General features: G+C 36.0%; 1 protein-coding gene across 2 annotated transcripts in view; it reads left to right on the top strand.

Annotated features, from left to right (window-relative positions):
- CADM2 (cell adhesion molecule 2) overlaps nucleotides 1-13599 on the top strand; it is a 1134397-nt gene that overhangs the window by 971350 nt on the left and 149448 nt on the right. The window lies entirely within an intron of this gene.

Here is a 13599-nt window from a genome sequence, read left to right as displayed (position 1 = left end):
ATAGAACATTTATTATCCCTACTCATGCATTTATCTATATAGCTTTTTTATTTGTTTATAACTCTTTTGCATGCTTATATAGTTTGTGTTCACAGCCAGATGAACTTCTTGAGTGGTATAAATGTTTACATATATATATATGAATATGAATATGTTGAGTGCATACTCTGCACAGAGTGTACAATCATTACTGTCCTCTGGATATGCTAAGTGAAAGTTCCCTCTAAAATCCCTCAGCAGCCCTAACTAGTTTGGCTCAGTGGATAGAGCATTGGCCTGCGGAATGAAGGGTCCCAATTTCGATTCCGATCAAGGATATATGCCCAGGTTTTAGGTCTATCCCCAGTAGGGGGTGTGTAGAAGGCAGCCAATCAATGATTCTCTGTCATCATTGATGTTTCTAACTCCCTCTCCCTTTCCCTTCCTCTTTGAAATTATTAAAATATATTTAATAAAATTCCTCAGCAAACACTTCTCTCTGAAAGCAATGCTCTATTCTTACCTTGAACTATTTTGCCTTTTCAGAGGTTAAGAGTGACTTTTTATAAGCTTTTAACTGTTTGTTACAATATCATTTGACACTTTTTTAAAAGATTATTCCTAATGTAAAGTAATGGGAAAAGATAAGCCAATTGGAGCCAATTTAATTCAATTTACTAAGAAATTGTTAAAATGCCTCTAATTATACAGCATTCTTTGATATGTGAGCAGAGGCTCAAATGAAGAAAACAAGAAGCTGACCTGAAGATGTGTAGGATATCTTTGGTATGATAAACTAGTTATTGGAATATTTTCCTATAAGGAGAAATGTTTGAAATGATATAAATCACAGAGCTGTTATTACAGTCAAGAGTAAAAGGTTATTCTGAATTTACTTTAACAAAGCATTGGCCAGGTCAGCATATTGATATGAAGTTTCACACTCCATATGATGAATGTGTCGACCTTCAAAATGACTTCTGATATCAGGACAGCTCCTTTTTTTCTGTAGAAATCTTTGATTTTCATCTATCCTTACCTAATATAATGAATTTTATTTCCAATCTCAATGAATGTTGTTAGAAATTCTAGTTGATCATATCTTGTTGGCCGGGATAATCTTATGTTAGATTATAGAGCAGTGGTTCTCCAACTTTAGCTGACATCAGCACCACCTCAGGGCTTGTTAAAACTCAAAGTGCAAGGCCCTGGCCCTAGAACATGCATTTTTTAGCGCTGTATTAAATGCATGAGCTATACTGATGATACCATTTGGAAAGCACGTTGGTATAGAGAAAATAAAGTTCAGGAATATAAGTAACTTATAAGAAAGCCTTGTTTCTGTCTCTGCACTTTAGTTTTTCTCATTTACTAAGTGAGGGTTGTAATACTTGCCTCAAAGTGCTATTGCAAGAATTTTACATGAGCCAAAATATAGAATATGTTTTCACAGTATAAGGGATCACTTAATACATTTTAGATCTTATTATGATTACTATTTTTAGTAAACCATGATTAATGGATTGCAACAATCTTTGAATTATTCCTAAAAAATATAAACAAAAACAGAATATTTGCATCAAGGTACTCACAATTGGGATATAAACTTATAATTATAGCTCTAACCATCATGGTAGGAGATATATGACCTGGCTAATGATATTCTATTTAAAAAATCAGAGCTTATTTCTACTTTGTGGGAGTGGTAAAAGTGTAACAGTTCATTGATGAATATAAGCACTCAATGAATATTTGTTAAAGAAAAAATACATTTTAAACAATGAATGAAATAAATTTTATGGGTTTGGATAAAAATATATTGTAGAATATTGTAAAGAAAGGAAGTTCATGTATCCTTGCTGAGTAAAAAGCATGTGCTTTTTTGAAGTAACAATGAAACTCTATGTGATATAAACATGAAAGATAAACAGGAAAGCAGAAGCCAAATAAGTCATGTAAGATCTTTTATTCTAGGTAAGGCAATGATAAGACTATTCTTTTTTTCCAGGTTAGCTTTGAACAGTAGAATGAGACAATCCTCACCACCCCTCCCCGCCATACGTCTGACTCAAAAATCTCATTGGTGCCTCTGGGCAGCTCTGCATCCAAAACCACATGTGGTTTCACTGAAGTTTTTAATTTCCTCTATAGCAAGGAAGTCTGATTATCTGTTATTTACTGTGAGACAAAGATGTGCATCGCCTTCCTAAATCTATCAGCTCCCTAAGAATTAAATTAACTTTCCGTCCCATGTGTAGGTTTCATATTATGTAGTTTGAGCATTTACTATTATAAAATCTTAAGATTTCTTTTTCAGCAAACTGGCTTTTCCATAATGTGTTAGGTTGCATTCTATAATAATCCTCTATAGCCCATACCTTTGAGTAATTTGAGTAATTCCTTTCCCTTGAACGTAGAAGGGACTTGTGAATATGATGTTATATCACTGTCTTGAAGATGTTACCTTATGTGGCAGAAAGGTTTTTGCAGATATAATCATGGGTTCCTTTTGAATTCATCAAATACCTATTATCAAGGCAGGCCTGACATAATGAGTTCCATGGAAAAGAATGACAATCCAGAGACATTTTCCTCTTGGCTGGGAGAAAGGCACACATCTCTCCCGGGAGCTGTCTGTGGGGGCCACGTGGCAAAGAACTGTGGGTTTCCTCTAAGAACTGGAAGTAGTTTCTGAGTGACAGCTGGTGACAGGAAATGGGGGTCTCGGACATGTAGCCTTAAGAAAATGAATTTGCCAACAACTGGAGATCTGAAAGGTATTCCTAAAGCCCAGATGGGAATCATAGCCCCAGCTAACACCGAGAACAGCCTGGTGACACTGAGAACAGGGCCATGCGTACTCCTAATCCACGGAAATGGAGAGAATAGAAGAATGGCGATTTAAGCCACTGAGATTGTGATAGTTTTTTGTGCAGCAATAAAAGGAGACTGAAATCTCGAACCTCCAGCTCTACCTCCTTCATCAGGCAGGCCACGAGTGGCTGCTTGAGTTCTATCCATGGTCCACCGCCTTCAAAACCTCTCCACGTATTAAACAGGGACGAATTTTAGGGTTTACTTCATTTGTTTTCCATCTTCAGGGATCACTTTCCATTGCTATGATGTTCAATATCTGGAAAACTGTTGCTTTTAGGTGAGAGGCAAATCTGTCTTCATTATTACATCTAGGCTGGAAGCAGACATCTTTTTGTCTTTGCTTTTGAAATGTAGAGAAATAATACTTTTATTTCAAGGGCAGTGTGACTTAGTTTTGTCTGCTTGCTTGTTTTAGGTGATATAATTAACTTTAAAGGGTGAACGAGAGTGAAATGTGTCTGCTCACTTTAACAATATTTTAGAAAAACAATTTTGCTAGTTTTAAAGTTAGATTTTTTAAATTATTATTTAGCCACAAAAATTCAGTGTTATTATGGGTTCTTACACATTACTGGGGGGGGGGGGGGGAGGGATGGAAGAAATAGAATTTATATAATCAGTTAAATAAATATAATTATTTTTACTGGACTTCACTTATTAACAAGAATGAGTATTTTAACAACAAAAGAGGTTTTTTTTAAAATTTTATTTAAATTTATGTTTTAAATTAATGTTTTTAAGTTAAGGGTTAGAGCAAGTACACACCTCAATAATTCAGGACTCATCCGTTTATAAGCAATCTTGAGGTTGTAACAAGATAAATATTAAAACATGCTAGTTTTTTAGCTCTCATCTGCTAATGGAGGGACTCAGCTGCTAAAATAGCACCTAAGCTTATTTCCTAAAGATCCTTTATGGCTCTGCCATGCACTATGAAAGACACCTCCCATATTTCAGCTTTAATTTCTTCATAGAAATTCAATTCTTTATTTTTTTGTGATATCTGGGGAAAGAGAATCTTGTTTCAATCAACTTTGGCTAAGGATCCTCTTTGAACCTAGAACGATATTTTACAAAATTTGTGAATTACATCTTTCTAAACGTGATATTTTAATTTTTGATCAATATAAGTCATTAGATTCAAATAGTTTTTCACAATATTGTGGCCTAATTGACATCTTAGTGAAGCAGTATCTAAGTGCATTGGTAACTTTTCTTCCATTTTCATTGGCAATTTAGAATTCTAGGTAGAGTATTTTACTGAAATTATTCTCTAGTAGTATAAATTAACGTTCAATAATAAAGTTCTGAGTGCATCCCATGTCTATTATTTATAGAATACTAAATACTGTTTCTTGAAAGTAGTTTTACATGCAGTCTGTATGTTCCAAGAAAGTGACCAACCTTATGTTTCTCTCCATTCAATAACTCATTATTTTTATAACTCCTAAATTGAAGCTAAGCAGATTTGCCTTTATTATTTATCTTTTATACTACTTTTTGCTGAGAGATAACTAATATACCATCAATTTAGCTGAAGTTTTTAGTAATTTGATTTATATAATTCCCTTGTTAGTGTTTCTACTTCCCCTCTCTTTCCTTCAGATTACAAATTCTGATCTCATTGCTTTGGGTTCATAACTTCTTTCGGACCCTCTACTAAATTTTTCATTTCAATTGTTGAGTGTTTATACCTCATAGCCTTCTACATGTGGATAGTCAGTCTGGGAATGAGAATAGTTTCCATATGGTTTTTACCCTACTGTCTGCATTAAGCTATCTGCATCCGTTGCTATTCTGTATTGTCCTCCCCCTACACTGCTGTCAGCTAATTTCTCTATTGTTCTCAACAATATTCTGTGCATAAATTGCTCCAAAAATGATCCAGTAAAACTGAGAACCCTTTGCTGGAGAATTCTTCTTTTCTTTTTGAGAATAGTCTTAGAAGTTTTATTTGACTACAGTAAGGTTTTCCTGGCCGTTTCTTTCTCTGGTTTTCTCTCAGAAACAAGCGGCCTATCGTTTAGCCTGATGATCGCATGGAGCTGATAGCCTCCTTTTACTTCTTACCATCAAATCTTCCTAGTTTTCAAGAGGGCCCTAGGCTTGAGCTTCCCACACTCTATTGCAAATATTTATCCAGGAGAGAACTTTAGAAACCTCTTAGTATGGCCTGCCTCTTCCCTTGAGCAAAACTTCCATGATGTTCCTCCTGAGATGGGGGCAGGACCTGCTTCTTTTAAAGTACACTCACGCCTCTGTAAAAAACAAGATGCTAGAGAACAGAGGTAAACTCTGTCTTCTTGGCATGTCTCTCTAGCTTGAAGCCTCTATTCATGAGTGGCCTGAGATGTGAACTCTTGGGTCCCTGTATTCCTGTCTTACAGGCAGGAACTGGGTAAAGGAACAGAACCTTAATCTCTCAGCCACACTCCCTGCAATGTAGCCTCACAACCAAATGTAGAAGTGAAGGGAATAAGAAATACTGGCTGTGTTCCTCTCCTGGGAAAATACTGTAGGCCTTGATTGGTAGCTGAAAGGGAGGAGAAGCCTGTCTTCTTGCCTACATTCACTCACACTGAGTTGGGGTGGCAAGGGGGTAGGGAGTAGGTCATGGCTATAGTACAGCAGACTCCACCTGCTCTTACTAAGGTTAAGTAGATTTTCTTGAATAATTGGTTCTTCATTTGTTATATGCTCATGGAACATTTTTTAAAAGACCTTAAATTTGTGTGCATGTTTAAATAATTTTCACTGCTTCTTATTGTTTTGCTGGAGAGAGAGTCTGCAGAGCTTCTATGCTGATGTTCCAGAAGTCACCCTGGTTTCTTTTTCGTATTAATGTATTTTCACAATGTTGACTCTTAATTTATTCTAATATCTTCCAAGTATCTTCCTTTGTTTAGTCTTACAAATTATTTTGTCCCTCGTTCTTATTTTTATAGAAAAAATTTATATTTTATTGAATATTTTATGATCAAAACTTATTTAAATTTTTCTTTTAGAAGAGAAGAACCTATTTTATACTTTTCTTTTTTCTTTGAAATTATAGACAATTTTTAATTTTATTCTTTCTCTTTTCTTTATGAACTTTAATGAATAATATATTTTTTAAATCTTTTATAGTTTGATGTATTTTTAATGTTATATTACCAGATGATCCAATTTACCTGTTGCTCATGAGAGCATGGTAGAAGTTCTTTGGGTGACACTACAATAAGCATTTTAGAAGTCCCCCGGGGAGAATAGGGTGTGGAAGAAGACTTTATTTGTGTGGGGTTACATTTCTAGGGTTCCAAAGTCCCTGCACCTTAATCCACTCCTGGAAAAGGTACAGCTGGAATTCCAGCAGGGCCAGAAACAGGGCGAGTGTCCAAATTTTCCATTCCGTGTTGCTGGATAGTTCAGCATTCAGGCTAATTACAGTCTGTCAGTCCAACTGGTGGAGTCTAGCATGGCCTGGCACTGTGTGGGCACAGGGTAGCTCACCCCCTGCCACAGAAGAGCCAGAAACCCAGGCCAGGGAGAGAGAGTAAATTCCACTGTTTGGAATTTTAAATATTCGGGTTTTGTGCCCTTGCAGTGGCCACGCCCATCCTGACCACTAATTTGTTTTCAGGTGTGACTGGCAGACAGGTAGGCACTATCCCACGTTACCCAGATCTTAGAAGACATGCATCTAAATTGCCTTTGTCCAGTGACTTTCCCCACTGATCAGTGGGGAGCAGACTTGGAGAATAGTAAATGTGATTGTAATGGGTTTCAGCCCGTGTATTTTTATTGTTGTTTGTTTAATCCTTGCCTGAGGATATTTTTGCATATATCTATATCTATATATTTATATATCTATATATCTATATATCTATATATCTATATGTCTATATGTCTATATATCTACATATCTACATATCTACATATCTACATATCTACATATCTATCTATCTATATATCCATCTATATATATATATATCCATATATATATATATATATATATATATATATATATATATATATATATTTAGAGAGAGGAAGGGAAGAAGTTGGGAGAGAGGGAAAGAGAAAACCATTCATGTGAGAGACACACATCAATTGGTTGCCTCCCACATGCTCCCTGACCAGAACTGGTGATTGAACTTGCAACTGAGGTACACGCATTTAATGGGGAATTAAAAACCCACAATCTTTTGGTCCACAGGCTGTCCTTCTAACCACTGAGTTACATCAGCCATGGCTCCTATCAATTGTTAAGTGAGAAGGGCATCAGGGAGCCTCATTATATACAGTAAGGTTATTCTCTGCATATTAAAAGCTCACTGATGGACTCACTTCATGGTGACCTAGCTACTTTCTGTCTCCAACTGCAACCAGCTAACTGCTTCTTCCTCAGTTTTGCATACCTTATATCTACCTAATGAATCATCCTCTCTTCTTAGATTAGCTAAATAATGATTTTCCTAGAACTATCTGTGTGTTCTTGTATATGTATATGTGCTTAAGCATGTGTTTTTAATTTCTATTCATTGAGTTCTTCAACTTCTTTAATTAACTAAGATATTGTACATGTTAGAAAATGAGAACAATTTGTTAATTAAATAGCTTTTGTTTGGGGATAAAGTTTTATGCTTGACACTGACAAATTAAATACTGTGAGTCAGGTACCTCTTCAAGTTTAATCACACCAGGTTGGAGTTCCATGTTACAGAACAGAGCAATTTAAAAGCAAGTAATGTCTGAAAAATAAACTACATAGGAAAGAGATTAACTATTAAACCTGATTTTGGTAGATACTATGAATTCAAATGCATTAAGTACAGACATGATAGATAATTACAAACTTATTTTCACATTTATATATACCTTTTTAGATTTTATGACGGTAAATCTGTTAGTTATAAAATATTAAGAAGTACCAAATAAACTATTGTGGACTGAAATTATATTTACAGCCAAAACCGGTTTGGCTCAGTGGTAGAGCGTCGGTCTGCGGACTGAAAGGTCCCAGGTTCAATTCCGGTCAGGGGCATGTACGTTGGTTGCGGGCACATCCCCAGTAGGGGGTATGCAGGAGGCAGCTGGTCGATGTTTCTCTCTCATTGACGTTTCTAGCTCTCTGTCTCTCTCCCTCCCTCTCTGTAAAAATCAATAAAATAATATTTTTTAAAAAAAAGAAATTATATTTACAAAAGGCTGCTAGTTCCTCTCCTTCATGTATCTCTTTTTTATTATTTATTTATGAATAATTGGGACAATGTAAATTAAGTCCAAAGTGCACAAGATAAACTCCATAAATTATTCAGGGTTTACCTTTAAAAGATCCTGAATGAACTGAGTGCGATGGGCCAGACAGACCCTGGAGCCCTCCTGAAGTCCCTCCCTGGCTGGCCAATCTCATGGTCCCTCTCCAATCCCTATCATGCTGGTGGGGTCCCTCAGCCTGGTCTATGCCTCTCACAATCCAGGACCCTTAGGGGGATGTCAGAGAGCCAGTTTTGGCCTGTTCCCACAAGCTAGACTGAGAGACCCCACTGGTGCAGAAATTCATCCTCCGGACATCTAGAGTGTGTGTGTGTGTTTGTGTGTGTGTGTGTGTGTGTGTGTGTGTGTGTGTGTGTGTGTGTATTAGTGGCCTGATGGACAAAATTCAAAGGGTATTAATTAGAGGAAATATTTTAATATTGCTATCTGCCCTTTCTCTATAATAGAAATGTCAGAGATGAAAGAAAATTAGTAAAATGTAAATAAAAATGTTTCTCCTGTCAGAGTCTGGGACACCCCATGGGACACAGAGTCAAGTCTCCTCCCACCCACAGGCACCTCAAATCACACAGGACCCAGACCTGGCCTGTGTGATTAATGGGCTTAACCCGGCTGGTTCCACCCTTGTCAAACCCCACCGGGTGGAGGTGTGGCCTGAGTTCCACTGTCAGGCACACCAGGCAGGGGCGCAGCTTCTTGTCCCCTGGCTCAGCACTTGGGCGGGGGTTGCAGCCTCAGGTCCCCTGTCCAGGTGCTGGTGGGGGGGAGGGGTGCAGCCTGAGTTCCCCAGTCAAGCCCTGATGGGCAAGGGGGTACAGCCTGAGGTCCCCCAGAACCAGGGCAGGGGGCAGACTTTGAGGTCCCCTGTCAAGCCCCACCAGGTGGGAGGCATAGCCTGTGGTCCTCTGTCAAGCCATGCTGGGTTGGGGATGCAGCCTGATGCCAGAGTGGAGTCACAGCCTGAGTTCCCTTGTCAAGCCCCATGCCGGGTGTGTGTGTGTGTGTGTGTGTGTGTGTGTGTGTGTCTGTGTGTGTGTGTGTCTGTGTGTGTGTGTGTGCGCAGCCTCAGGCTCCTGCTGATTGCTCATTAAGGATCATTATGTGAACTCAACCTCCACTGTGGGTATAGTCATCTTATGTTACAGAAACCCCTGCCTACTCTGTGGGCACCACCATATTTGTGGTGGAGTGATGGTCAATTTGCATATTCCCTCTTTTAGAATGGTCTCAAACTTTAATTACTAATTTTTAAAGACAGTGACTTATTTTGCTGGATGTTCTACTGGACTGGACAAACCAGGTTTTAGTATTCTTCTATCGCAGGAAAACTAAATAAAGAACTAAATACAGACTTAACCACTTACATGATAGTAATCTAAGATTTTTACCTCAATAATTTTCCATGAAAATTACTATTTCTTACTGACTATTCTCTTGGATTGATATTGTTCTTAGTGCTCCAAAAAATTAAATCTTAATAGACATTTAAATATTGTTTCTGAGCCATCAAGCAGAAACTGAACTGGTCCAGTGCTTTTGAAAGCGACACTTATCATTCAATTTGTTCTAGAATGATTTGTGTAAATCCAAAAATAACTGATTAATATAAAGGTAATGTTATTGAATACGGAGCAGCAGCAAGAATAATATAGAAAATAGATGGAATTTAAAGTAAAATTAGTAACTGCATTCTTTTTATAAAGTCTTTCATATTTGACAATGATGGAACACAAACTTTTAATGGGCTTTTTACCTATTTCAAAGAGAGAACTCAAAAATCAGTTAATTATCATATTCACAAGTCAGTTGTACAATGGAGGTCTAATGTTTCCTGGTGCTGACAGTCAGGAGAGGAAGTTCCTCTCGGAGTCCCTGGGTTTTAGGTAAATGCATAAGTGCTGAATTGCGTTGGCCCTAGATAATATAGAGCAAGAGTCACACAGTGCATTATAATAGTACCTTTGAATGCAGACCTGTGGGATAGCACTTAAGAGAAGCTTGATAAGAAGTATAACATTCTGCTTATCTAAGTAAATTGAGAGGTGGTTTAGAATATTTAAATAAATGAAGTATATCCCATTCACCAGTTCTTTATAAATGCTATTTTGCCCATCTGAGCTTTTGAAATCTATTAACAAGAAACTGATTTTCAGTTAAATTCTTTGGCAGGTGAAATAGTTATTCCATGTTGCTGGTTAATGGTGGAGCCATAGCTTGAAAGCCAAGGTTACGACTGTCACTCTATAGGAAAAGGATGTTTGTCTCTCTTCAACATTTCTAACTATCTATTCTTCTCCCTTCCTGTATGTAAAATATCAATAAAATACATTTAAAAAATTAAAAGAAAATGTACAATATCTGTAATGTATGTACAAAAACAGATAAGTTCCAACTGCCACCCACCAAAACAACCAGTCTTCTGATTACTTAGGGACAAGTACTTAAATGTCCAGAATCTGCTTTGGAGAAAGAGATGTAGCTGCAAAGATTTTGAAGGAAAGTGATCCTATAAATTCCTCTATTATCTGCCCTCAACTTTTACTAGACATTGTACCAATGCATGGTATATAACATGCTTATTTTGAAAAATAAAAAAACAAGAAATGTATATTTTAAAATAGCAAAGGTAAAATGTAAGCTTAAGAAAATGGAGTGTGAGAGAGGAAAGGAAGGTAGAAAGAAAAAAGCAACAGATAAAAGGGGAATGATTAAGGGGGAGAGAGGAAGCAAAAAAAGACAAAAAAAGGAATGGAAAGAAAGAAAGAAGAAATGAAAGAAGCCAGGTACATGTGCAGAGTAAGTCTCTGTATTCCAATATTCGATCCTTAACTTTGGTTATGTCTCTGGTGTCTACGTATCTGGTGTCTGTTCTACCCTTGCTCCTAAAACTATGGTCTATGGGCCAGCAGCAGAGTGTCAGGCTCTGCATCACAACATATTTGGTCTGAATCTGCATTTCCAAAAGATACACAGTGCTTAATGAGCACATTGCAACTTCAGAAATACTGCTCTGGATCACAATGTCCAGCAGTGGCAAGACACAGGAGAAAAATATAGAACTCTAAAACAGAAAGAACATGAAACAAAAAGTACACAGGGAATCAACAAATTAACTATGAGACAAAGAAAATTTCTGTTTATCTATAACTGTGTGATATCTTAGTTATCTTATAAAGCTAGAAAGGGAAAATATAAATGAATTTTAAGTACTATTTTGTGTTTGTGTTTGCTTTAGAAGGAAGTGGTCAGCATGAAATATGGGAAAGACAGTATGATTCGCTCTTTGAAATGCAGTTTCCCTGTTCATTTTAGACCTACTAGTAACCCAATAAGCTGTCACATAAGCTAATATTAAAAGCAACAAATTATACTTTCGTTTATTCTATTCAATGATACTCATTACAATTTTATGTTACATACAATTGCTATCAGATTTTATGTGTCTAATTAATATTAAATTAAATGATGTTTTTGTACAGGAAACTGAAATAGCTAAAGGAAGCAGATGTGTTGTTCTTAAAAGTGCGACTATTATTATATTAAACAATTAGCACCAATATTTTAGAATAATGTTAGATGTTATAAAATTGGTTTCCACTCTAGTTGGTGTGGCCTGGTTGGTTGAAGCATTGTCCTGTATACTAAAAGGTAGTAGGCTAGATCCTGGATTGGGCCTCATGCCAGGGAGGGAAAGAAGGGGGATCTGCCAATCAGTGCTTATCTCTCACATTCACTCCCCTCCCCTCCCCTCCCCTCCCCTCCCCTCCCCTCCCCTCTCTCTCTCTCTCTCTCTCTCTCTCTCTCTCTCTCTCTCTCTCTCTCTCTCTCTCTCTCTCTCTCTCTTTCTGTCTAATCAATATTTTTAAAGAGGTGGTTTCTCTAAAGATCTAAATTTTCCTACACTGCCACCACTTAGAACTATGACCAAGAAAACACTGGATATACATTTATAGGAAGTAGTTTAAAATGTAAAAACAAAGGAACGTTTTCTATAAATCTATGAGACACTGAAAAATTAAAAACTTCATCTTTCTTTTTTTTATGTAGCAAAGAACTTTAAATATATCTATATTATACTGGCATGTTTTAACTGATAAAGGTCATTTTATCTTTTTACTTTAATATTTTTAACTGATGTTGAAACTAATTTTCAATTGCAAAACTTTTAGAAATAACTTTAGTTAGCAAAAATTGAATATTTTAAAATATATGTATTTATAGTCCTAACCGGTTTGGCTCAGTGGACAGAGCATCAGCTTGCAGACTCAAGGGTCCCAGGTTTGATTCTGGTCAAGGGCACATACCAAGTAGGGAGTGTGCAGAAGGCAGCTCATTGATGTTTCTTTCTCATTGATGTTTTAACTATATCTCTCTCCCTTCCTCTCTGTAAAAAAAAAAATTGATTTTATATATATATATATATATATATATATATATATATATATATATGACAAACCCTATGTCCTGTATGACTGGTTTATAGTTGAAAGTCAGAATTAAAATTTTATACTGTTCTTACCTTTTCAAATGTTAGGGATTGTTTTTTCTCTGAAAAACTACTAAAAATATATAAAACATGTGTGTGTGTGGTTTTTTTTTTTTTTTGTATGTGTGTGGTAAAATCTTAGTTATTTTTTCTAAATTTTAAATATACTAATAAATGTATTTTCAATAAGATGACAAAACATTTATCTAGTTTTATTCTTTAATAATATTTATTTTATTTTTAAATAAATAAGAGGAAGTCATATCTCTTTTGCAAATATGCAAAACTCAATGGATCATGCAAATATCTGCACATCAGATACATGAAATTCAGTATTTTTAAAAATGTTTTCTTGATTTTTAAAAATATATTTTTCATGTATTTTAGAGAGGAATAGGAGAAAGGTAGACACACCACACTGCTGAGAATCGAGCCCACAACCTGGGCATGTACCCCAAACTAGTGACCTGATTCATGGGTCTATGGCCAACCATTGAGCTAAATTCAGTATTTTTTTCAAAATGAAAGTTTTATATAGAGCACAAAAATGGAGAAGCTATAATTATATTACTTTTTTTTTGCCAATATAAATGTTTAAGATAATTATTTAATACATGGTAAACTGAAATGTTTTATGCACTTCATGTGAAATAACTTTTTTTCCTGAAAATATCATTGCTCATTTGAAATGTCAACACAAGAAAATGGGACAGCATTTTTCCTCAACTATATTTAAGATTTTATTAGAATGGTATCTTAACCTTAGTCTATGATTTTGATTTCTAATTCATTAAAATTGCCCTCTTTTTATCAGCCACTTAGACGTGAGAAATTTCCAGTTCAATGAAAATACTATTAAACCTTTTTTCAACAGAAAAGAAATAATCCCTAAGTGCACCATTTAATGATGAATCTAAATTGTTCACAGTGAATTTAAATACTGATAGTTGACTTCACATTGTAAGGGGAAATTTCTTTTGCCTGTTGGAATGAATTTTTCA

Source organism: Pipistrellus hanaki (assembly GCF_964339955.1).
Source record: "Pipistrellus hanaki genome assembly, chromosome: 2".
NCBI classification, from domain to species: domain Eukaryota; kingdom Metazoa; phylum Chordata; class Mammalia; order Chiroptera; family Vespertilionidae; genus Pipistrellus; species Pipistrellus hanaki.
Note: the sequence above shows the minus strand (reverse complement) of the source record. Positions and strands in the feature narration are given on the sequence as shown.